Source organism: Trachypithecus francoisi, unplaced genomic scaffold, assembly GCF_009764315.1.
Source record: "Trachypithecus francoisi isolate TF-2019V2 unplaced genomic scaffold, Tfra_2.0 Lachesis_group4, whole genome shotgun sequence".
Taxonomy (NCBI): Eukaryota; Metazoa; Chordata; class Mammalia; order Primates; family Cercopithecidae; genus Trachypithecus; species Trachypithecus francoisi.
The window spans coordinates 145,751,187-145,776,934 of record NW_022681469.1 but is presented as its reverse complement, the minus strand read 5'-3'; the positions used below and the strand labels follow the sequence as shown (position 1 = coordinate 145,776,934).

The 25,748-nt window shown below is 39.5% G+C and overlaps 1 pseudogene; it reads right to left on the bottom strand.

The window, feature by feature from the left end:
* Positions 1 to 18,184: 18,184 nt before the first annotated feature.
* Positions 18,185 to 20,042, bottom strand: LOC117073456 (annotated as a pseudogene).
* Between the last annotated feature and the right edge of the window lie 5,706 nt (positions 20,043 to 25,748).

Here is a 25,748-nt window from a genome sequence, read left to right as displayed (position 1 = left end):
CCGCTGGGAAGCTCGAACTGGGTGGAGCTCACAGCAGCTCAAGGAAGCCTGCCTGTCTCTGTAGACTCCACCTCTGGGGAGAGCGCACAGCTGAAGTCCAATAGGGGAAGCAGCGGGGGCAGGTGCAGACGTGAATGACTCTGTCTGACAGCTTTGGGGAGAGCCGTGGATTTCCCAACGCAGAGGTTGAGATCTGAGAACGGACACACTGCCTGCTCAGGTGGGTCCCTGACCCCTGAGTAGCCTAGCTGGGAGACACCCCCCACTAGGGGCAGTCTGACACCCCACACCTCACAGGGTGGAGTCACCCCTGAGAGGAAACTTCCAAAGGAAGAATCAGACAGGTACACTCGCTGTTCAGCAATATTCTATCTTCGGCAACCTCTGCTGCTGATACCCAGGCAAACAGTCTGGAGTGGACCTCAAGCAATCTCCAACAGACCAACAGACAGTCCTTCTGACTGTCAGACGGAAAACTATCAAACAGGAAGGACACCTATACCAAAACCCCATCAGTACGTCACCATCATCAAAGACCAGAGACAGATAAAACCACAAAGATGGGGAAGAAGCAGGGCAGAAAAGCTGGAAATTCAAAAAATAAGAGCGCATCTCCCCCTGCAAAGGAGCGCAGCCATCGCCAGCAACGGATCAAAGCTGGTCAGAGAATGACTTTGATGAGATGAGAGAAGAAGGCTTCAGTCCATCAAACTTCTCAGAGCTAAAGGAGGAATTACGTACCCAGCGCAAAGAAACTAAAAATCTTGAAAAAAGAGTGGAAGAATTGACAGCTAGACTAATTAATGCAGAGAAGATCATAAACGAAAAGACAGAGATGAAAACCATGACATGAGAAATACGTGACAAATGCACAAGCTTCAGTAACCGACTCGATCAACTGGAAGAAAGAGTATCAGCGATTGAGGATCAAATGAATGAAATGAAGCGAGAAGAGAAACCAAAAGAAAAAGAAGAAAAAGAAATGAACAAAGCCTGCAAGAAGTATGGGATTATGTAAAAAGACCAAATCTACGTCTGATTGGGGTGCCTGAAAGTGAGGGGGAAAATGGAACCAAGTTGGAAAACACTCTTCAGGATATCATCCAGGAGAACTTCCCCAACCTAGTAGGGCAGGCCAACATTCAAATTCAGGAAAACAGAGAATGCCACAAAGATACTCCTCCAGAAGAGCAACTCCAGGACACATAATTGCCAGATTCACCAAAGTTGAAATGAAGGAAAAAATCTTAAGGGCAGCCAGAGAGAAAGGTCGGGTTACCCACAAAGGGAAGCCCATCAGACTAACAGCAGATCTCTCGGCAGAAACTCTACAAGCCAGAAGAGAGTGGGGGCCAATATTCAATGTTCTTAAAGAAAAGAATTTTCAACCCAGAATTTCATATCCAGCCAAACTAAGTTTCATCAGTGAAGGAGAAATAAAATCCTTTACAGATAAGCAAATGCTTAGAGATTTTGTCACCACCAGGCCTGCCTTACAAGAGACCCTGAAGGAAGCCCTAAACATGGAAAGGAACAACCGGTACCAGCCATTGCAAAAACATGCCAAAATGTAAAGACCATGGAGGCTAGGAAGAAACTGCATCAACTAACGAGCAAAATAACCAGTTAATATCATAATGGCAGGATCAAGTTCACACATAACAATATTAACCTTCAATGTCAATGGACTAAATGCTCCAATTAAAAGACACAGACTGGCAAACTGGATAAAGAGTCAAGACCCATCAGTCTGCTGTATTCAGGAGACCCATCTCACATGCAGAGACATACATAGGCTCAAAATAAAGGGGTGGAGGAAGATCTACCAAGCAAATGGAAAACAAAAAAAAGCAGGGGTTGCAATCCTAGTCTCTGATAAAACAGACTTTAAACCATCAAAGATCAAAAGAGACAAAGAAGGCCATTACATAATGGTAAAGGGATCAATTCAACAGGAAGAGCTAACTCTCCTAAATATATATGCACCCAATACAGGAGCACCCAGATTCATAAAGAAAGTCCTTAGAGACCTACAAAGAGACTTAGACTCCCATACAATAATAATGGGAGACTTCAAACCTCCACTGTCAACATTAGACAGATCAACGACACAGAAAGTTAACAAGGATATCCAGGAATTGAACTCATCTCTGCACCAAGCGGACCTAATAGACATCTATAGAACTCTCCACCCCAAATCAACAGAATATACATTCTTCTCAGCACCACATTGCACTTATTCCAAAATTGACCACATAATTGGAAGTAAAGCACTCCTCAGCAAATGTCAAAGAACAGAAATTATAACAAACTGTCTCTCAGACCACAGTGCAATCAAACTAGAACTCAGGACTAAGAAACTCAATCAAAACTGCTCAACTACATGGAAACTGAAAACCTGCTCCTCAATGACTACTGGGTACATAACGAAAAATGAAAGCAGAAATAAAGATGTTCTTTGAAACCAATGAGAACAAAGATACAACATACCAGAATCTCTGGGACACATTTAAAGCAGTGTGTAGAGGGAAATTTATAGCACTAAATGCCCACAAGAGAAAGCAGGAAAGATCTAAAATTGACACTTTAACATCACAATTAAAAGAACTAGAGAGGCAAGAGCAAACACATTCAAAAGCTAGCAGAAGGCAAGAAATAACTAAGATCAGAGCAGAACTGAAGGAGATAGAGTCACAAAAAACCCTCCAAAAAATCAATGAATCCAGGAGTTGGTTTTTTGAAAAGATCAACAAAATTGACAGACCACTAGCAAGACTAATAAAGAAGAAAAGAGAGAGGAATCAAATAGACGCAATAAAAAATGATAAAGGGGATATCACCACCGACCCCACAGAAATACAAACTACCATCAGAGAATACTATAAACGCCTCTATGCAAATCAACTAGAAAATCTAGAAGAAATGGATAATTTCCTGGACACTTACACTCTCCCAAGACTAAACCAGGAAGAAGTTGAATCCCTGAATAGACCAATAGCAGGCTCTGAAATTGAAGCAACAATTAATAGCCTACCCACCAAAAAAAGTCCAGGACCAGATGGATTCACAGCTGAATTCTACCAGAGGTACAAGGGGGAGCTGGTACCAGTCCTTCTGAAACTATTCCAATCAATAGAAAAAGAGGGAATCCTCCCTAACTCATTTTATGAGGCCAACATCATCCTGATACCAAAACCTGGCAGAGACACAACAAAAAAAGAGAATTTTAGACCATATCCCTGATGAACATCGATGCAAAAATTCTCAATAAAATACTGGCAAACCGGATTCAGCAGCACATCAAAAAGCTTATCCACCATGATCAAGTGGGCTTCATCCCTGGGATGAGCAAGGCTGGTTCAACATTCGCAAATCAATAAACATAATCCAGCATATAAACAGAACCAAAGACAAGAACCACATGATTATCTCAATAGATGCAGAAAAGGCTTTTGACAAAATTCAACAGCCCTTCATGCTAAAAACGCTCAATAAATTCGGTATTGATGGAACGTACCTCAAAATAATAAGAGCTATTTATGACAAACCCACAGCTAATATCATACTGAATGGGCAAAAACTGGAAAAATTCCCTTTGAAAACTGGCACAAGACAGGGATGCCCTCTCTCACCACTCCTATTCAATATAGTGTTGGAAGTTCTGGCTAGGGCAATCAGGCAAGAGAAAGAAATCAAGGGTATCCAGTTAGGAAAAGAAGAAGTCAAATTGTCCCTGTTTGCAGATGACATGATTGTATATTTAGAAAACCCCATCGTCCCAGCCCAAAATCTCCTTAAGCTGATAAGCAACTTCAGCAAAGTCTCAGGATACAAAATTAATGTGCAAAAATCACAAGCATTCTTATACACCAGTAACAGACAAGCAGAGAGCCAAATCAGGAATGAACTTCCATTCACAATTGCTTCAAAGAGAATAAAATACCTAGGAATCCAGCTTACAAGGGATGTAAAGGACCTCTTCAAGGAGAACTACAAACCACTGCTCAGTGAAATCAAAGAGGACACAAACAAATGGAAGAACATACCATGCTCATGGATAGGAAGAATCAATATCGTGAAAATGGCCATACTGCCCAAGGTGATTTATAGATTCAATGCCATCCCCATCAAGCTACCAATGACTTTCTTCACAGAATTGAAAAAAAACGGCTTTAAAGTTCATATGGAACCAAAAAAGAGCCCGCATTGCCAAGACAATCCTAAGTCAAAAGGACAAAGCTGGAGGTGTCACGCTACCTGACTTCAAACTATACTACAAGGCTACAGTAACCAAAACAGCATGGTACTGGTACCACAACAGAGATATAGACCAATGGAACAGAACAGAGTCCTCAGAAATAATACCACACACCTACAGCCATCTGATCTTTGACAAACCTGAGAGAAACAAGAAATGGGGAAAGGATTCCCTATTTAATAAATGGTGCTGGGAAAATTGGCTAGCCATAAGTAGAAAGCTGAAACTGGATCCTTTCCTTACCCCTTATATGAAGATTAATTCAAGATGGATTAGAGACTTAAATGTTAGACCTAATACCATGAAAACCCTAGAAGAAAATCTAGGTAGTATCATTCAGGACATAGGCATGGGCAAGGACTTCATGTCTAAAACACCAAAAGCAACGGCAGCAAAAGCCAAAATTGACAAATGGGATCTAATTAAACTAAAGAGCTTTTGCACAGCAAAAGAAACTACCATCAGAGTGAACAGGCAACCTACAGAATGGGAGAACATTTTTGCAACCTACTCATCTGACAAAGGGCTAATATCCAGAATCTACAAAGAACTCAAACAAATATACAAGAAAAAAACAAACAACCCCATCAAAAAGTGGGGAAAGGATATGAACAGACATTTCTCAAAAGAAGACATTCATACAGCCAACAGACACATGAAAAAATGCTCATCATCACTCGCCATCAGAGAAATGCAAATCAAAACCACAATGAGATACCATCTCACACCAGTTAGAATGGCAATCATTAAGAAGTCAGGAAACAACAGGTGTTGGAGAGGATGTGGAGAAATAGGAACACTTTTACACTGTTGGTGGGATTGTAAACTAGTTCAACCATTATGGAAAACAGTATGGCGATTCCTCAAGGATCTAGAACTAGATGTACCATATCACCCAGCCATCCCACTACTGGGTATATACCCAAAGGATTATAAATTACTCTACTACAAAGACACATGCACACGTATGTTTTTGCGGCACTATTCACAATAGCAAAGACTTGGAATCAACCCAAATGTCCATCAGTGACAGACTGGATTAAGAAAATGTGGCACATATACACCATGGAATACTATGCAGCCATAAAAAAGGATGAGTTTGCGCCCTTTGTAGGGACATGGATGCAGCTGGAAACCATCATTCTTAGCAAACTATCACAGGAACAGAAAACCAAACACCGCATGTTCTCACTCATAGGTGGGAACTGAACAATGAGATCACTTGGACTCGGGAAGGGGAACATCACACACTGGGGCCTATCATGGGGAGGGGGGAGGAGGGAGGGATTGCACTGGGGAGTTATACATGATATAAATGATGAATTGATGGGTGCTGACGAGTTGATGGGTGCAGCACACCAACATGGCATAAGTATACATATGTAACAAACCTGCACGTTATGCACATGTACCCTAGAACTTAAAGTATAATAAAAAGAAAGAAAAAAAAAAAAAAGAAAACAACCCAGCAGAGTGCGGCTGAGTCAGCAGTGTGGAGGAGATGCTTGCAGTGAAACTTTAAAAGTTTTCATTGAACAGGGGTGGAGGGAACAGCATTAGAGATGCCTCCCTATTAGTCTGCTGGGGCGCCATAGCAAAGTACCAAAAGCTGTGAGGCTTAAACCACAGAAATGTACTTGCTCCCAGTTCTGGAGGCTGGAAGTCTGAGATCGTGGTGCTGCACAGCCCTCCTTCTGAGAGGAGGCTGAGAGGGAAAGACATGCTCCAGGCCTCTCCTGGGCTTGTAGATGGTGTGTTCTTCCTGTGTGTTTACATCATCTTCCGTATGTGCATGTCTGTGTCCAAATGTTCCCTTGTAAGAACAACAGTCCTGTTGGATTGAGGCCCAACTTAATGACCTCATTTTAACTTGATTACCTCTGTAAAGATCCTGTCTCTGTGTAAGGTCACATTCTAGGTACTTGGGGATAGGGCTTCAACACAGGAATTTTGCGGAACACAATTCATCTCCTAACACGTCCTCATTCTGTAACCTCCAAAGCACCTGCCTCATTACTACGTGAGAAACAGGAGTCCCAGTTAGCAGGCAGCATTTCTTAGGAAGATAACTCACATCCAGTGTTTTGTTTTGTTTTTTTTTCACATGGAGTTTTGTTCTTGTTGACCCGGCTAGAGTGCAGTGGTGTGATCTCGGCCCACTGTAACCTCCACCTCCCGGGTTCAAGCAATTCTCCGGCCTCAGCCTACTGAGTAGCTGGAATTGCAGGCATGCACCACTATGCCCAGCTAATTTTTGTATTTTTAGTAGAGGATAGGGTTTCACCATGTTGGCTGGGCTGATCTTGAACTCCTGACCTCATGTGATCCACCCACCTTGGTCTCCCAAATTGCTGGGATTACAGGCATGAGCCACTGTGCCCAGTCGAGAACCTCCATTCAGTGTTCTAAATCCACAGCTCAAAGCCACCATGCTCAAAAAGGGCCTGCACAGGTGTTCTTTGTGACTTTGCCCAGCAAGAGGGAAAAACAGTAAAAATGAAGACAGTCTTTCTATTGTAATTTCTCCAGAGTTGCTTTTTAAACTAATGCCCTGTCAGCCACATAGAGGTGACATTCAAAACTGAAGTCAGTACTAGAGAGTGATCTATATGTATATGAAGCCGTTTTCCTGTTGTTGGTTAAAATGAAATCTGTAATACTCTTTCTTGTATCATTATTGCTCTTCTAAATGTGTACCCAGAGGCTATTCTGTGATGGCCACCTACAAAATTTAGAACAAATGTGTTTCTGTAGCTGTCACAATTATTCAAATGTAAGAGAAATGTACACTTTCCTGAAAGATTAAATTTGAAGTAGTTTTGTTTTAGTATTCAAAATTCACCTTTGAATGACAATAAAAGATACAAGTCTTTCCTTTCCCTAATGTCTAAGAGAAGTATGAAACTCTTTAATGCCTGTCATGATTAACTTTCTCTGCAGGTTGCCAGGATACCCTGAGAGTGTGTGCTTTACTGCCAGTGGTAAATGACCGTGTCCACCAATACTTGAGATTTAATATGCAGAGCTAGAGATGGAATAAGAAAGACGACGCCTCTGTCATTTTTCTGCATCCTTCCCACTGATGTGACTGGCAATGTGGGACTGGAATTAGAGGACAGTGAGATTAATTTCAAGCACTTTTAAGGAGCATGTAAAAACTGTTTCTTTATAAGAGGATATGATTGTTAACATAAATCTCAGAATAAATGATGTAGACCCTTCAAAAATCACAAGATTTGAAGTAACAAGTAAAACTCTAGTACAAATCAGAAAACACGCACTAGCAAAAAAAAAATGACTTATTGTAAACATAACTTATCCTAGCTAGGTTTCCAAAACCTAGACTAGAACTTAGGAAGAAGTGAGAATTAAGTCCCTTCTGGTTCTGGTACCTACTGGATGCTGAAACCTCTCTCCAACACACCTGAGCCCTGCTTTCATCCTCTGTAAGAGAGACATTTAAATTTTGTGTAAAAGGCATGTGTTGAGAACTAGAAATAAAACAATAAATGGCCATCTATCATTAAAGAAATTATAGATCAAAAAGATAAACATAAATTCAAACAAATTTAATAAATATTAAGTCAAATCTTGTTCTAGTCATTGGAATACATGGGGGAACAAAATGAAGATCTCATGAAGCTCATAAATGAATGTAATGCAGAATGAGCAGAGGGAAAGGCTCCAGAAGACCAGAGAATGGGCCCTGAAATGAGACTGGGAGCTGGAGATAGCCAGGCCATTTCTTCCTTTAACACATTGTACTGTGCCAGAATGCCTCATATATGTCCGAAATTCTGCCAAGTACCAGTGATATAATGAAGCGTAAGAAAGGCCCTGTTTCTGCCTTCTGGAATTTAAATTCTAGTTGGGAATACAGACAATTCAACAAGCAATTTAAACGCAGTACAATCACAATTAACTTTAGTTCTCATGTAAGAAGTCATGATTATGATACTTAAATTACAGGACAAAGTGCCTAGCACAGAGTAGGCACTCAAAAAATGCTTGGTATTTTTACAAACTAAACAGTTTACTTGCATGCAGAGAGAAGTTATAAACAATAGTACATTGTAACGATTTCAGGAGCAAAGAAGGTTAACACAGGAAGTTTTGATGGATCATATAACCTTGAATTAAGTGCAAGGTCTTTGTTCCCCATTTCTGTGGACTCCTATTTGTCCAGCCCAGACTAATTTTTCTCTCCTAATTTCACTGTCTAGGAGAGCTCATTAAGAGATTTATCTGATCAGACTAAACGTTTCTTTCCTTAATCCATCTCATTACACTTCCAACACCCCTGGTACTGGCCTAAACATTTGAATTTCATAGCTCCATTAATGCAAATAGAATCTCATCAAGGTCTAAAGATTCCTAGGAGAGCAGGCATTGAATGTCTTCATTTGAATGCATAAGGTAGCAGCATCCCCTTGCATATTTCCCTTGTTTACAATGATTCCTTTGGTCAGAGGTGAGATCATCAGTGCTATGCAAAGCGAATGAATACATTTCAGATTCTCTAAGTGCCTGAATGAACCCAGATCCCCTTATTCAATTTCAGACACATCCAATAAAGTGTTCGTGATCAGATGAAGTAGGATTGAGCAGCGACCTGTACAGAATTATTAACATTCAAAAGCAATTGATACTTATGACAAAATGAAGAACCACGAAAGACAAAAAAATAATAATAATAATAAAGGAGAGGTCACTGTCAAAGTATGCAACCAGTAAGAAACCGCTGCTGCTCTCTCAGAGGACCTGCACGATCTCGGCTCACTGCAACCACCACCTCCTGGGTTCAAGAAATTCTCCTGCCTCAGCCTCCCAAGTAGCTGGAAAGAGCAAATGTGAATTTGAATCTTTACCTCAGTTCTACCAGTTAAGAGACCTTGATGAAGTCAATAAACTGTCTTCGCCTACCTTCTCCATCTGAAAACAGGGATAATAATCTTCATCTCAGAGCTGCACTGAGGACTCAGACAACAGCAGAATAGAGGAATGATTTACATAGTACTTGGAAAATAGATAATGTACAAAGAACCAGAGATACAATAGGGATTAATTTCTTCAAAAGTCTATGTATACACACTTAAACACTCACACAAACATACAAGGAATCAGGAAAGAGTTCATTTCTTTCTTATTCAAACTAAAATAAGAGATTTTTCTAAAGGCTAAAAAACACCCAACTCATTATTTGGCTATTATGAGCTTGATATCAGAATTTAAAAAGGATAGTACAAGAGAACATAATTAGAAATCACTCTCATTAAGGAAAGTAAGCAATATTATATAAAAATACCTAGAAATTATTTTCCACAGGGTATAAGAATGCATAAAAACACAAAGATATTGCAACCTCAAAAATCAATGTTTTTCCTTTCTTGTTATTTATTTATTTAGAGACAGTGTCACTCCATTGCCCAGGCTGGAGTGCAGTAGCACGATCTCAGCTCACTGCAACCACCACCTCCTGGGTTCAAGAAATTCTCCTGCCTCAGCCTCCCAAGTAGCTGGGATTACAAGCGTGCACCAATATACTCGGCTAATTTTTGTATTTTTAGTAGAGACGGAGTTTCACCGTGTGGGCCAGGGTGGTCTTGAACTCCTGATCTTAAGTGATCTGCCCATCTCAGTCTCCCAAAGTTCTGTGATTATAGGCATGAGCAACCACGCCTGGCCAGAAATCAATTTTAATAATGTAAAATAATTATTTTAATAATGAAAATAATAAATCCATTTTCACAGAGCAATGAAAAAATGACCATTTTGAAATAGTAAAATTGAATATTTATGATTAAAAATACACTTAGCAAGCTGGAATAAAAGGGATTTTCATACTCTGATAAACAATAGCTTACAGGAATCCAGAGCAAACACGATAACTAATGCAGAAACAAAACAAGAAACAAAAACATATTACCACCTCCTTTTAACATTGTACAGAAGATCCTAGCCAGTGCAACAAGAAAAATGTCTTTAAAAGTTAAGACAAAAAGAAATAAATAAAAGTCTCTGTTCAAACAATATATTGAAAATAGTATGGCATCTCCAATAGCGTCAGTAATGATTCTACTAAAACTTTTTTATTTAAAAAAAAAAAAAAAAACTGCAAGGAGAGACATCAGCAAGATGACTGGCTAGAGGTGTGTAATGTTCACCCCTACAACAAAAAAGGATCAGAATAAGCAACAAAAATAAACTACATTTCAACTAGAGTGCCTAAAGAAGACACTGGAACACAGCAAAGGATGACAGAAACCCTGTGAAGCAGGGAAACTAGGGTGGCCCCATAAAGAGAGGAGTGATGTTTTCTGCCTCTGCAAAACCATGTTCCCAGCCAGGATCAGCTCAGAGCCAGCAGGGACTTCTCATTGTGGGAGAAAGGTAAGCAAAGGATTCCCAGAAGCCCCCATTAGCACTACAGACTCCTGCAGTCCTTGCTACAGGGGAGTTCACAATTCTCACAGGCCCTGAGTCTAGTTTACAGGTCTGCCTGGAGTCCACATGGCTGCATTGCTCTAAAGAAGGAACCCACGTGAACCAAGTTGTTTCAGAATAGCACTTCATGAACCAAACTGCTTCAAAACAGCACCATCTTGAGATGGAAGTCACTACAAGACTGCATTCTGCTCCAGGGTCCATCTGGAGGCAGGATGGGCCCTGCTGTTACTCCACCATGCTCACACAACTGGCTGCTACATCACAAACCTGGCTACTCAAAGCCTAGACCCAGCAGACCAGCCATGTCACTAACACGCAAGCCCAAGTGGACCTTTGCAACCCAAAGAACAGGAAATTCTTCACAGCAGGGTGGCTGCCCCTGTGACCAGCAGAATCACCATATTGTGTATCTCCTTAGGGACTGAGGCCTCCTCAGTGACCTCACTCCCAATACTGTCAACCCTGCAACTGGCAGAATCACTTAGCTTTGTGCTTGCCCTGCAAGGCCTCAGGACCAGCTTACCCAGCAGCACCACAACCAGCCAAACCTTGCCACTGGCTCCACAAATACTTGCAGCCTAAGCCACTGAGGCACTCAGAGAGACCGCTGACACTGATTATAGCTGAAGAAATTACATGAAGACTGCAATAATGTACCTACCTAGAAGCAAAGCCAAAATAGACTACCCAAACAACATTCTAGGACCCGTCTACCGAAAAAAGGTATTTCCTTACAAATCTACTCCACAAAATTGGAAGAGTCAATTGTCCCACCAAGATACAAAGATATCAGTATAGGAATATGAGAAACATGACAAAGCAAAAAAGCATGACCCCTTCAAAGGAAAACAATAATTCTCCAGTAACAGACCCTCTCAGAAGAGGAAATCTGTGAAATGCCTGACAAGAAATGAAAAATAATGATCTTAAGAAAACTCAATGAAATATAATACATATTAAAAGCTCAATAAAATCAGAAAAGTAACTCGTGGCTTTTAATGAGAAATTCGACAAAGATAAATATTATAAAAACTAAACCAAGCAAAAATGCTGGGGCTGAAGAACTCAATGAGCAGAATTAAAAACTATATTGAGTGTTTCAACAACAGACTAGATCAAGCAAAATAAATAATTTTTGAACTTGAAGTTGTTTGTTGTTTATTTTTTATTACAGAAGGAGTTTCCCTCTTATCACCCATGATGTTGTGCAATGGCATGATTTTGGCTCACTGTAACCTCCACCTCCCGGGTTCAAGTGATTCTCCTGCCTTAGCCTCCAGAGTAGCTCGGATTACAGGCGCCACCACCACACCCACTGATTTTTGTATTTTTAGTAGAGACAGGGTTTCACTATATTGGCCAGGCTAGTCCTCCTGACCTGAGGTGATCTGCCCACCTTGGTCTCCCAAAGTGCTGGGATTACAGGCGTGAGCCACCACACCTGGCTACATCTTTTGAAATAACTTAATCAGACAAGAAATGAGAAAAAAAAGAATAAAGAAAGTCTATGGGACTGATGGGGCACCATAAAGTGAACAAATGTTTGCATTATGGGACTATTAGAAAGAGAAGAAGCAAGAAAAAACCAATATATAACAAACACATAGTAAACATTATACTTATCAGAGAAAAACAGAAAGTTTTTTTCTAAGATCCAGAACAAGACAAGGATGCTCACTATTGCCATTTCCACCCAACATAGTACTAGAAGTTCTAGCCTGACGGATCAGGCAAGAGAAAGAAATAGAAGGCCTCCAGATTGAAAAAGAGAAAGTCAAATTGTCTCTCTTTGCAGATGACATGATACAGAAAACCCTAAGGACTACACACACACACACACACACACACACACACAAACTGTTAGTACTAATAAACAAACTCTGTAAAGTTGCAGGATACAAAATAAACATACAAAAATCAACAGTGTTTCTATATGCCAATAGCAAGCTGTTTGAAAAAGACATCAAGAAAGCAAGTCCAGTTACAATAGCTACGAATGATAAAATACTGAGGAATAAATTCAGCTGAGAAGGTAAAAGATCTTCACAACAAAAGCTATAAAATATTGATAAAATAAATTGAGGACACAAATAAATGGAATGATATTTATGTCTGTGGACTGAAAGAATTAACATTGTTTAAATGTTCACATTACACAAAGCAATCGACAGATTGAATGCAATCCATATGAAAATATCAGTGGCATTCTTCACAGAAATAGAAGAAGACAATCCTAAAATGTATTTGGAACGACAAACATTGCTGAAAGTCAAAGCAATCTTCAGCAAAAAGAACAAAGCTGGAAGCATCACTCTACCTGACTTCAAAATTTACTACAAAGATGTAGTAAATAAAACAACATGGTATTAGCATAAAAGTAGACACATAGGCCAATGGTACATAATAAAAACCCATAAATAAATCCATGCACTTACACCCAATTGTTTTTTACAAAGGCACTAAGAACATATATTGAGGAAAAAAAATAGTCTCTTCAATAAAGGGTGCTGGAAAACCTATATATCCATATGCAAAAAAAACTAGACACCTATCTCTCACCACATACAAAAATGAATTCAAAATGGATTAAAAATGTAAATGTAAGATTCAAAATTATAAAATTACTAAAAGAAAACATAGGGGAGGCCGGGCATGGTGGTTCATGCCTGCAACTCCAGCACTTTGGGAGGCCGAGGCAAGTGGATCACCTGAGGTCAGGAGTTCAAGACCAGCCTGACCAACATGATGAAGCTCCCTCTCTACTAAAAATATGAAAATTAGCCAGGTGTGGTGGCACACGCCTGTAATCCCAGCTACTTGGGAGGCTGAGGCAGGAGAATTGCTTGAACCCTGGAGGTGGAGGTTGCAGTGAGCTGAGATTGTGCCACTGCACTCCAGCCTGGGTGACACAGTGAGACTCCATCTCAAAAAAAAAAGAAAAGAAAAGAAAAAGAAAACATAGGGGAAATGCTTCCTAACATTGGTCTGTGCATGAATCATTTGGATAGGAACTCAAAAGCACGAGCAACAAAAGCAAATACAGACAAATGGATTATATCAAACTAAAATGCTTTTTTACAACAAAGGAAGTAACAAAGTGAAAAGACAACCTACAGTTTAGGAGGAAATATTTGCAAACTGCATCTGACAAGGGGTCAATATCCAGAATAATAAGTCACTCAAACAATGCAATAACAAAAAAGCAATAATCCAATTAAAAAATGGGCAAAGGATTGAAATAGATTTTTCTCAACATACAAAGAGGAGGAGACAGAGCAAGAGGACCAAAGAGAAGCCTCCACCAATCATCCTCACCACAAGAACACCAAACTTGACAACTATCTACACACACAAAAAGCACCTTCATAAGAACTAAAAACCAGGTAAGCGGCCGGGCGCGGTGGCTCAAGCCTGTAATCCCAGCACTTTGGGAGGCCGAGTCGGGCAGATCACAAGGTCAGGAGATCGAGACCATCCTGGCTAACACGGTGAAACCCCGTCTCTACTAAAAAATACAAAAAAAAACTAGCCGGGCGAGGTGGCGGGCACCTGTAGTCCCAGCTACTCGGGAGGCTGAGGCAGGAGAATGGCGTAAACCTGGGAGGCGGAGCTTGCAGTGAGCTGAGATCCGGCCACTGCACTCCAGCCTGGGTGACAGAGCCAGACTCCGTCTCAAAAAAAAAAAAAAAAAAACAGGTAAGCAATCACAGAACCTAGTTTTAACCTCATATCACCAAAAGAGGCACTGAAGAGGATAGGAAACAGTCTTGCATTGCTGACACCACCCCTCCCTCATCCCCCAACAGCACCTACATGGTGCATAGAGAGAATCTGTGAAATTCGGGGAGGGACAGTGCAGCAATTGTATGACATTGCATTGGAATGCAGTGCTGCAAACATCAGGCAAAACACAGCCAACACCCATGGAGGAAGCATTTAGACCAGACTTAGCTAGAGGAGAATCACCCATCCCAGTGGCTGGAAACTGAGTTTCAGCAAGCCTTCCCACTTTGGACTAATGTACTTTGGGATCCTAAATAAACTTGAAAGGCAGTCTAAGCCGAAAGGACTGCAAATCCTAGGCAAGTTCTGGTGCTGTGCTGAACTTGCAACAAGTGCACATGGGGAGCACATGATCTAGTGAAACACCAGCCAGTGCGGCTAAGGGAGTGACTTCCCCCAACCCCAAGCAACACATCTCACAGCTCCTAAAGAGGCTCATTCCTTCTGCTGAGGGGAGGAAAGGAGAAAGGAAAGAATACTTGGTCTTGCAAAGTGAATACTATTTAAGCCACAGGAGGATAGGGTACCAGGCAGATTCATGGAGCCCCATTCCAGGCTCTAGCTCCCAGATGACATTTCTAGACACACTCTGGGCTGGAAGGGAACCTGCTGCCTTGAAGGGAAGGACTTAGCACTGGTGAATTCATTACCTTCTGACTAAAGAGCCCTTGGGCCTTGAGTAATCTACAGCAGTGTCCAGGTAGTACATGCTATGGGCCTTGGGTGAGACTCTGAGACATGCTGGCTTAGGTTGTGACCCAGCATATTCACAACTGTGATGACTATGAGGAGAGACTCCTTCTATTTGAAAAAAGGAGAGGGAAAACAAAGGCAACTTTGTCTTGTGGCTTAGGTACCAGCTCAGTCACAGTGTAGAAGAGTACCAAGCAGGCTCTTAGGGTCCCCGATTCCAGGCCTTGGCTCTTGGACAGCGTTTCTGGACCTACCCTGGGCCATAAGGGAGCCCACTTTCCTGAATAATAAAATCCAGGCCTGGCAGCATTCACAAGCTGACTGAAGAGACTTCAAGCCTTAAGTGAACAGCAGCAGTAGTCTGACAGTACTCTTCTTAGGCCTGTGGTGGTGGTGGCCATGGGGAGAGGCTCCTCTGCCTGTGTAAAGGGGAGGGAAGAGTGGGAAGGACTGTGTCTCAAGGTCTGAGGGCCAGCTCAGCCTCTGCCAGTCTAGATTCTAAGGTTTCTAAGGTAGATTTCTAAGGTTTTTGTCTCTAGTACCTGGCTCCCAGGTGGCATCTCCTAACCCACCTGGGGCCTGGGGGAACTCACAACCCTAAATGGAAGGAAGCAAACATGGCTGGCTTTACCACCTGCTTAAGATCTTGTAGAGCCCCAAGGTCTTGAGCAAACATAGGCGGTAGCCAGGTAGTGATTTTAACATACCTTGAGCAAGACCCAGTGCTGTACTGGCTTAAACCTGACCCAGTGCAATTCCAGTGATGGTGGCCACAGGGGTTCTTGTGCGTCTTACCCCAAGCTCCAGGTGGCTCAGCACGGACAGAGAGACTTCATTTCTTTGGGAGAAAGTAAAGGAAAAGAACAGGCAGAGAGCGGTAATCCAGAAAATTTTTCTGGATCTTATCCAAGATCACCAATGCAGTACCTCTATGAATCTGCAAGATTCACAGCATGACTGAGTCTTGGGTGCCCCTTAATGCAGATATGGCTTAGATCACAGCACCCAAGTCCTTTCAAACACCTGGAGAGCCTTCCAAACAAGGACAGGTGCAAATAAGCCCAGACTGTGAAGACTACAATAAATACCTAATTCGTCAATGCCCAGACACTGACAAATATCAACAAGCATCATTACCATCCAGGAAAACATGACCTTACCAAAAGAACTAAGTATGGCACTGGGAAACAATGTTGAAGAAAGAGAGATAGATATGTGATTGTCAGATAGAGAATTCAAAATAGCTATGTTGAGGAACAAGTTCAAGATAACACAGAGAAAGAGTTGTGAATTATATCAGATAAATTTAACAAAGAGATTGGAATAATTAAAAAGAATCAAGCAGAAGTTCTAGAGTTAAAGAATGCAACTGGCATACTGAAAAATCTTTTGAAAGCAGAGTCTTTAAAAATCAGAGTCTTTTAAAAGCAGAAGTGATTAAGCAGAAGAAAGAATTAGTGAGTTTGAAGACAGGCTATTAGAAAATACACAGACAAGAGGAGATTAAAAAATAATAATAAAATGAAGGACACCTACAAGGTCTAGAAAACAGTCTCAAAAGGGCACATCTAAAAGGTTTCAGCCTGTAAGAGGAGGTAGAGAGAGAGATAGGGGTGGAAAGTTTATTCAAAGGGATAATAACAAAGAACTTTCCAAACCTAAAGAAAGATATCAATCCAAGTACAAGAAGGTTATAGAACACTAAGCAGATTTAAGCCAAAGAAGACTACCTCAGGCATTTAATAATCAAACTCCCAAAGGCCAAAGATAAAAAAGGATTCTAAAAGCAGCAAGAGAGAGGAAATAAATAACATTCAATGGAACTACGGTATGTTTAGAAGCAGACTTTTCAGTGGAAACTTTACAGACCAGAAGAGTGGCGTAACATATTTAAAGTGCTGAAGCAAAAACCTTGTACCCTAGAATAGTATATCTGGTGAAAATATCCTTCAAACATGAAGGAGAAATGAAGACATTTTAGGCAAACAAAAGCTGAAGAATTTCATCGACACTGAACCTGACCCACAAGAAATGTTAAAGGGAGTACTTCAATCAAAAAGAAAAGAAACTTAATCAGCTATCAGAAATCATCTGAAGATATAAAACTCACTGGCAATAGCGAGAACATAGAAGAACACAGAATATCATAACACTATAAGTGTGATGTGTAAACTACTATTATCTTATGTAGGAAGATTAAAAGGTGAACCACTCAAAAGCAGTAACTACAATAATTTTTAAAGACATAGTAAAATAAAACATAAAGAGAAACAACAAAAAGTTAAAAAGTTGTGGGATAAAGTTGAGGTGTAGAGTTTTCATTACTTTTTTTTTTTTTGCTTGTTTTTTAGTTTGTTTATGCAAACAGTGTTAACTTGTTGTCAACTTAATGGGTTACAAGATAGAATTTGCAAGCCACATGGTAATCTCAAATCAAAAAACCTACAATGGTACACAAAAAAAACAAAAAGTGAGAAGTTAAATTATACCATCAGAGAAAATTATCTTCAGTAAGAGAGAAAGGAAGGAAATAAGAAAGAAAAGATTTTTTTTTTCAGATTTGTTCTCTTTTATTCTTCTTTATTCAGCAGATTAGGGGCTGGGCATGGTGGCTCAGGCCTGTAATCCCAGCACTGTAGGAGGCCGAGTTGGGTGGATCACCTGAGGTCAGGAGTTCGAGACCAGCCAGGCCAATATGGTGAAACACCATCTCTACTAAAAATACAAAAATTAGCCAGGTGTGGTGGTGCATGCCTATAGTCCCAGCTACTCAGGAGGCTTAGGCAGGAGAATCTCTTGAACCCAGGAGGCGGAGGTTGCAGTAAGGTGAGACCATGCCACTGCACTCTAGTCTGAGTGACAGAGTGAGACTCCATCTCAAGGAAAAGAAAAAGGAATACAAAAGAGAAGGAGAAAGCAGTCAACAGTAGTATAATTTAAGAAGCTGACCCCAGAATATATTCCGTATTCCATGTTTCTTCTATGGGGTTTTATTTCCTTTCAGCAACTTCTTCAAAGAGGCAGTTTATTCTGCAGTACACTAGTTAAGTCTCCTCTGAACACCCTAGAAAGGTTTTTCCATCAGAGCCTCTATCCAACTGGTTCCGTTCATTAGTTTAGTGGTGGCAATGACGTATTCTGTACCTCCATCTTCCAACTAGGAGAGAAATCACAAGGCAGAATTTTCAGCAAAGGTTACGCCCCCGAGGAAAAATATCAGAGTCACTCGGTTTTCTCCCTGTTGACGTTTCTTCTGCAGTCCTGTAGAGAGTGGCTGCCGCTCCTCAAGGTGGGGCCCTGGGAGGATGCGGAGGACCTCATCAATGCTCCACCAGCCAGGCCGGGAAAGCAGCTGGACCAGCTGCACACTGAGCGGGGCATACCCACTGTACATATAGGATATGTCCGTGGGGTTTTGCTCCTTAACATCGTCTATCCAGAGGGCTAATGTTTTCCGTATAGTTGGGTAATTGTTTCTGCCCCCCATCTGCGGTTTCAGCAGGCCGGCCTTCTCCAGGTTGTGTAAGGTCAATAAGTGCTCATAGCCGTACGTTGGAGAATCTCTCTTTTGTATTAATCCAAAACTTTTTGTTTGAACCCACTATTACACACGGATTGGAGGCAAACTGGTCTTAACACCTTGATCAATGAGTGCTTTTGGGCGATACAATCCTCAATGTAATTGTTGACCTTATCAGTGTCTATTCCAGACATAAACTCCTGTTCCACGGTTAATTTATCAAAAAAGTCTTCAGAAGTAGTGACATCTCTGATCAATTCTGCAATTGAGGTATGGTTTGCAAGCGAGCCCCTTGCTGCCTGCATGTGGGGCAACTGGCAAACAAACTACTTGATCTCTCCCACGGTCTTAGCATTGTGTCTTTCCTCCAATGCTGCCAAGATGATCTTTGCTTTCTTGCTGAGCACAGAGCCCACAGCGTTGAAGTTCTTATCTCGGATCTCAGCGTAGAGCTCCTCTGCAGAATTCAGTTGCAGCTTCTTTGCTTCCGTGAGGAGGTCCTTACCACCACCGCCCTGTTTCTTAAGTGCAAATGTCTCTGGAGATAATTTCACATAACTGTTCTGAATGCCATAAATTTCATCAGTGAGTCCTTCACATGTCAGCTGAGTGGCAAGAGGTGTTAATAAATCCACATACCGATCAAGCAACAAGAGATTATCAAAAACAGGAAATATTGAATTCTGGCTTCCTGTAAACTCTCTCTTCATCCTGATCATCATATTGGCCACTTGCCTAGCGCATTCTCCTTTCCCAAAGATCTGGGGGATTGTTCCATACAGAGCGTGCACGGTCATCAGCCCCTTGGCTGCGTGGTACAGGCCCATCTGGTCGCCCTCCGGGTAGCACTCTTTGAACGTACCCTCTGATTCCACGGATAAGAGATTACCATAGAATGGAATGAGATCTAAGCTGTACTCCTCCCTATGAATAAAGGATCCCAAGACACCCAGATCCTTCAATGGCTGTTCACACAACAGGCTACAGCGTGGCACAAACAGAATATGAAAATCTCTCGTTGGGCCTCGTCTATCTTCACCGAGCACGTTTTCAGCAATTATATCCATCAATTATAGCCTGGGTCTGACAAAATAATAATAATAATAATATTCTTGACATCAGCTGCAGCAAACGATTTCCTTTAAGTGTGAACATTTTTTCCACTTCATGTCCCTTCAATAGTGAATACTGTGCAGTCAAGCCAAAGGGTCCAGTTAGGTATTCATCCCAAATTATTCCCTTGCTTCCTGCGCACTTGTCCAGGAACTCCCACAGCTCGCGATACACCGCCTGGCGCAGCACGTTTAGGTTCACTCACCAGTAGGACGGGTGCGCCGCCATCTTGCCCCACCACCCCCTGCCAGAAAAGATCTTAAAACAAGAAGAAAACAAATTTTAAAATGGCAGCAGTAAGTCCTTATCAATTATAACGTTGAATGTAAGTGTACTAAACTCTCCATTCAAAAGACATGGACTGGCTGAATAAATTTAAAAACCAAGATCCAATAATGTGTTGCATACAAAAAAACACACTTTACCTATAAAGACACATGTAGACTGAAAATAAAGGAATGGCAAAAGATATTCCATTCAAATAGAAACCAAGAAAGAGCAGAAGTAACTATACTTACATAAAAAAATAGATTTTAAGACAAAAACTATGAAAAGAGACAAAGAAGGTCATTATATAATGATACAAGGGTCAATTCAGCAAAAGGATATAACAATTTAAATACATATGCACCCAACATTGGAGCACCCAGATATATAAAGCAATTATTATTAGACCTAAAAAGATAGATAGATCCTAATACAATAATAGTTGATGACTTCAATATCCCAGTTTCTACATTAGACAGATCTTCCAGACAGAAAATCTACAAAGAAACATTGGATATAAGCTTTACTGTAGACCAAATGGATCTAATAGATAGTTACAGAACATTTCATCCAACAGCTGCAAACTATACATTCTTCTCCTCAGCACATAGATCATTCTCAAAGACAGGCCGTATGTTAGGCTCAAAAGCAAGTCTCAAAACATCTAAAAGATTGAAATAATAAGTAACTTCTATGACCACAATAGAATGAAACTAGAAATCAGTAACAAGAGGAATTTTGGAAACTACACAAACACATAGAAATTAAATAATATGTTCATGAATGACGAGTGGATCAATGAAAAGATTAAGAAGGAAGTAGAAAAATTTCTTGAAACAAACAATAATGGAAATACAACATACCAAAATCTATGGGATTCAGTAAAAGCAGTACTAACAGGGACGTTTATAGCTATAAGTGCCTACATCAAAAAATAAGAAAAACTTCAAATAAACCACATAATATGCATCTAAAAGAATTTGACAACCAAGAGAAAACCAAATTCAAAATTAGCAGAAAACAATAAATAATAAAGATCAGAACAGAAATAAACAAAATTGAAAAAAGAAATCAACATAAAAGACCAATGAAATAAACAGTTTCATTTTTAAAAGATAAATAAAATTGACAAATCTTTAGCCAGACTAAGTTAAATGGGATATCTCATTTACCCCGATTATTATATATTATATATTATTATTTATTATTATATATTACATATATTTACAAGGTATATGGGATATCTTTATATCGATGTAATTATTACACATTTTATAATTATGCATTGTAGGCCAGTATCAAAATATATCATATCCATATACTCTATAAATATATATACCTACTATGTACCCACAGAAATTAAAAATTGTAAAAATTATAAATAAAATCAGTTAAATTAACTTTAAATATTTAAGAAAAGAAGATATACAAACAGCCAACAGCTACATGAAAAAATATTCATCACTAATCATTAGAGAAATGAAAATCAAAACCACAATTAGAATAGTTATTACTAAAAAGATAAAAAAATAACTTTGGGAGGCCAATGTGGGCAGATGGCTTGAAGTCAGGAGTTTGAGACCAACCTGGCCAATATGGTGAAACCCTATCTCTATATTTATACAAAAATTAGCTGGATGTGGTGGCACATGCCTGTAATCCCAGTTACTCAGGAGGCTGAGTCAGGAGAATTGCTTGAACATGGGAGGTGGAGGTTGCAGTGAGCAGAGATGGAGCCACTGCTCTCCAGCTTGGGCAACAGAGCAAGACTCCATCTCAAAAAACAAAAAAAAATAATAATAAAGATAAAAATAAAATAAAAATAAAAAGACAAAGAATAAACATTGGCAAGGATGTGGAAAATGGATAACCTTACACACTGTTGGTAGCAATGTAAATTAATACTGCCATCATAAAAAAACAGTCTGAGCATGTCTCAAAATATTAAAAATAGATTTACTACTACATGATTCAGCAGTTTCACTGCTGATCATTTATCTAAAGAAAATGAAATCGGTATGTGAAAAAAGATGTCTGCACTCTCATATTTACCACAGCACGATTGACAATAGCCACGATGTGGAGTCAACCTAATTGTCCATCAGTGGACAAATGGATAAAGAAAATGCACTATGTATACACAAGGGAATACTACCCGGCCGTAAAAGAGAATAAAATTCTGTCATTTGTGGCAACATGAATGAACCTGGAGAACATTATGCTAAGTGAAATAAACCAGGCACAGAAAAACAAAAACCACATGATCTCCCTCAATTGTGGAATCTATAAAAGCTCATCTCAGAGAAGTACAGAGTCGAGTACTGGTTACCAGAGACCTGGGAGTGTAAGGGGAAGCAGGGGATGGAGAAAGATTAATCAGTGGGTACAAAATTACAGTTACATGCGATGAATAAGTTCTGATGTTCTGTATTACTGTAGGGTAACTATAGTAAGCAATATTACAGTGTATATTTTAAAATATCTAGAAGAGAGGATTCTGAATGTTCTTGCCACAAATAAATAATAAATGTTTGAGGTAATGAATATGCTAAATATAATAATTTGATCAATGACACAATGTATACATGTATCAAAACATCATTGTGTATCCCATAAATGTGTACAATTACTATGTGTCAATTAAAAACAAAATTTATTTAGTAAATAAAATATCATTGGATATAATATTTACATAAAAATAGCAGCAGTATCCCTGTACAGAAAACAATAATTAAACATAATAAAATTGTAAAATACCAATAATTTCACAATAGCAACAGGAAGCATAAGGCATTTGGAATAAATGTTTTTAAAGATGTTTAGATAATTGCAAATAATTTTTGAATAAAAAATAAAATCCTGTATAAAAGTAGATACATCTTTATAGCTATCAATATAATTACAGAGACAGACATAGATACAAGTATAGATACACATAGAATAGATGTGGGTACAGTTATAGACAGATATTGATATAGATATTATTAATGAAAACCCTGAAGATAATGAAGAAATAAAATATTTCCCCAATTTATCTATAAATTAATTGCAATTTGGTCATAATCCAATGAAGTAGTTTTTGGAATTTGACCAGCTGAAATTTATAAGGAGTAAAGAGCTAGGATTACTGAGACAATTTAGAAGAATAAGCATAAGGAAGTAGTATTTTTCTTATAAGATATTGTCTTAGCCTGTTTGTGTTGCTACAACAAAATACCTTAGACTAGATAATTTATAAACAAAATTTTACATTCTGACTGTTCTGGAGGCTGTGAAGTCCAAAATCAAGAAGTCAACAAATTTGGTGTCCCATGAGTGCTCCCTGCTTCAAAGATGGTGCCTTGTTGCTGCATCCTCCCATGGCAGAAAGCAGAAGGACCAAAGGCCTGTCTGGTTCTCTCCAGCCTTTTTATAAAGCACTAATCCCATTCAAGATTGGGGAGCCCTAATCACTTCCTAAAAGCCCCACCATTTAATACTGTTGCATTAGGGATTTTTCATCATGAATTTTGAAAACATCCAAATATTCAAACTGTAAGGAGAAAAAAATGAAAAATATCTTTAAGACTTCAAGTACATAAAGATTTCTTAAACAAGACGCAGAAAACACAAACCATTTTTTAAAAATGGTAAATGTGACTATTTTAAGTTTGAAAACTTCTGTTTAGCAAAAGACAAATATGAGTAGTTTTTAAAAACCACAAACAGGTTTTAAAAATGTTTAAATATATATAAAAGCAGAATAGTATGATGGATAGATAAATCACTATATAAAAGTTACATCAAAAAGAAAAACTGAATAAAAAATTGAACAAATGATATTAATATATAATAACAAAAGAAGAGTGCCAAATAGTGAATAAATATGAAAAGACACTCAAATTCAGGCAATGTAAATTGAAAGAATAAGATACTATTTCGGCCAGGTGCAGTGACTCATGCCTGAAATCCCAGCACTTTGGGAGGCTGAGATGGGCAGATCCCCTAAGGTCAGGAGTTTGAGACCAGCCTGGCCAACATGACAAAACCCCGTCTCTACTAAAAATACAAAAATTAGCCAGGAGTGGTGGTGCAGGTCTGTAATCCCAGCTACCGGAGAGGCTGAGGCAGGGAGAATTACTTGAACCCAGGAGGCAGAGGTTGCAGTGAGCCAAGATCACGCCACTGCACTCCAGCCTGGGCAACAGAGCAAGACTCCAACTCAAAAAAAGAAAAAAAGAAGGTAGTCTTTCACACCCAATTAATCTGGCAAAAATTTTAAAAGTCTTATAGCATGTGGAGAGAATGTGGAGAAGCAATACTGGTGGAATAATACATTGCTGTGAGTATTTTGAGCCAATTTTGAGTGATCTTACGAAGTTGAATATGCATAGGACTTTTACTTTATCATACCACTTCTGATGCTTCTGATGCTAGAATAACTTTCACCGATATGCATAAGGCAATATCAAGAATGAAATTTAGGCTTTAAAAAGTAGAAATAATCCAAATATCTCTTAATAAGGGACTGGATAAATTCATTTTTGTCCATTCATACAATTAAATGCTATACAGAAATTACATTGAATAAAATAGAGCTATGGTTACCAACATGCATAAATCACAAAAACATAATGAGCAAAAAAGAACAAGTTGCAGAAGCATATGTACAATATGCATATTATTCATCCTAGAAAATAGGTAAAACTATTATGTATATTGTTTATGGATACATACATATGAAGCAATGCAATATATATGTGCATTGGAAAGTTTGCCTCTGCTATGGCCAATTAGCTCCTATTGGAGAAAAATGTTCTGATAATAACAGCCAAATAATCTTTGAAAAAATATTTTAAAACAACTAACTGGAGGGACTAGATATTAAATAAAAGCAGGCATAAACTAGAGAAGAGTAGACACTTGAAAAAAAATGGAAAGGAAAAGGGTCATTGCTTTTGTTTTTAGAGTTTTTAGCCTCAGGTAGGCTCAAGACTATGCCATGAAATGTGGCTAACTCTCCAAAGGAAGGAAAAGCTATAGTCTTGCTAGCTAAAAGAACCACAGGGTATGGTTTCAGGCAACTATAGCTAACAGAAAAAAATAAGGGTGGAAATCTCGGAAAAGAAAAATCCAGAGAGGGAAAACCTTATATTTAACAACTATTGAATGAATGCTGATATAGTTTGGATCTGTGTTCCCAACAAATCTCATGTTGAATTGTAATCTCCAGTGTTAAAGGTAGGGCCTTGTGGGAAGTGATGGGATCATGGTGGTGGAATTCTCATGAATGGGTTAGCACCATTCTCTCAGTGCTATTATCTTGATAGTGACTGGGTGAGTTATCATGATATCCAGCTGTTTAAAAGTGTGTGGTGCCTCCCCGCTCGCTCTCTCCTTCCTGTTCCATCCATGTGAAGATGCCTGTTCCTGCTTTGCCTTCTGCCATGATTGAAAGTTTCCTGAGGCTTCCCCAGAAGCCGAGCAGATGCCAGCATCATGCTTCCTGCACAGCCTGTGAACCATGAGCCAATTAAACCTCTTTTCTCTACAAATTGCCCAGTCTCAGGTATTTCTTTATAGCAATGTGAGAACGGACTAATACAACTGCTGACTTCTCCTCAGAGAAATCGTGAAAGTCAAAAGACAGTGGAACAACTCTTTTAAAGAACTGATATTAGCAACGAA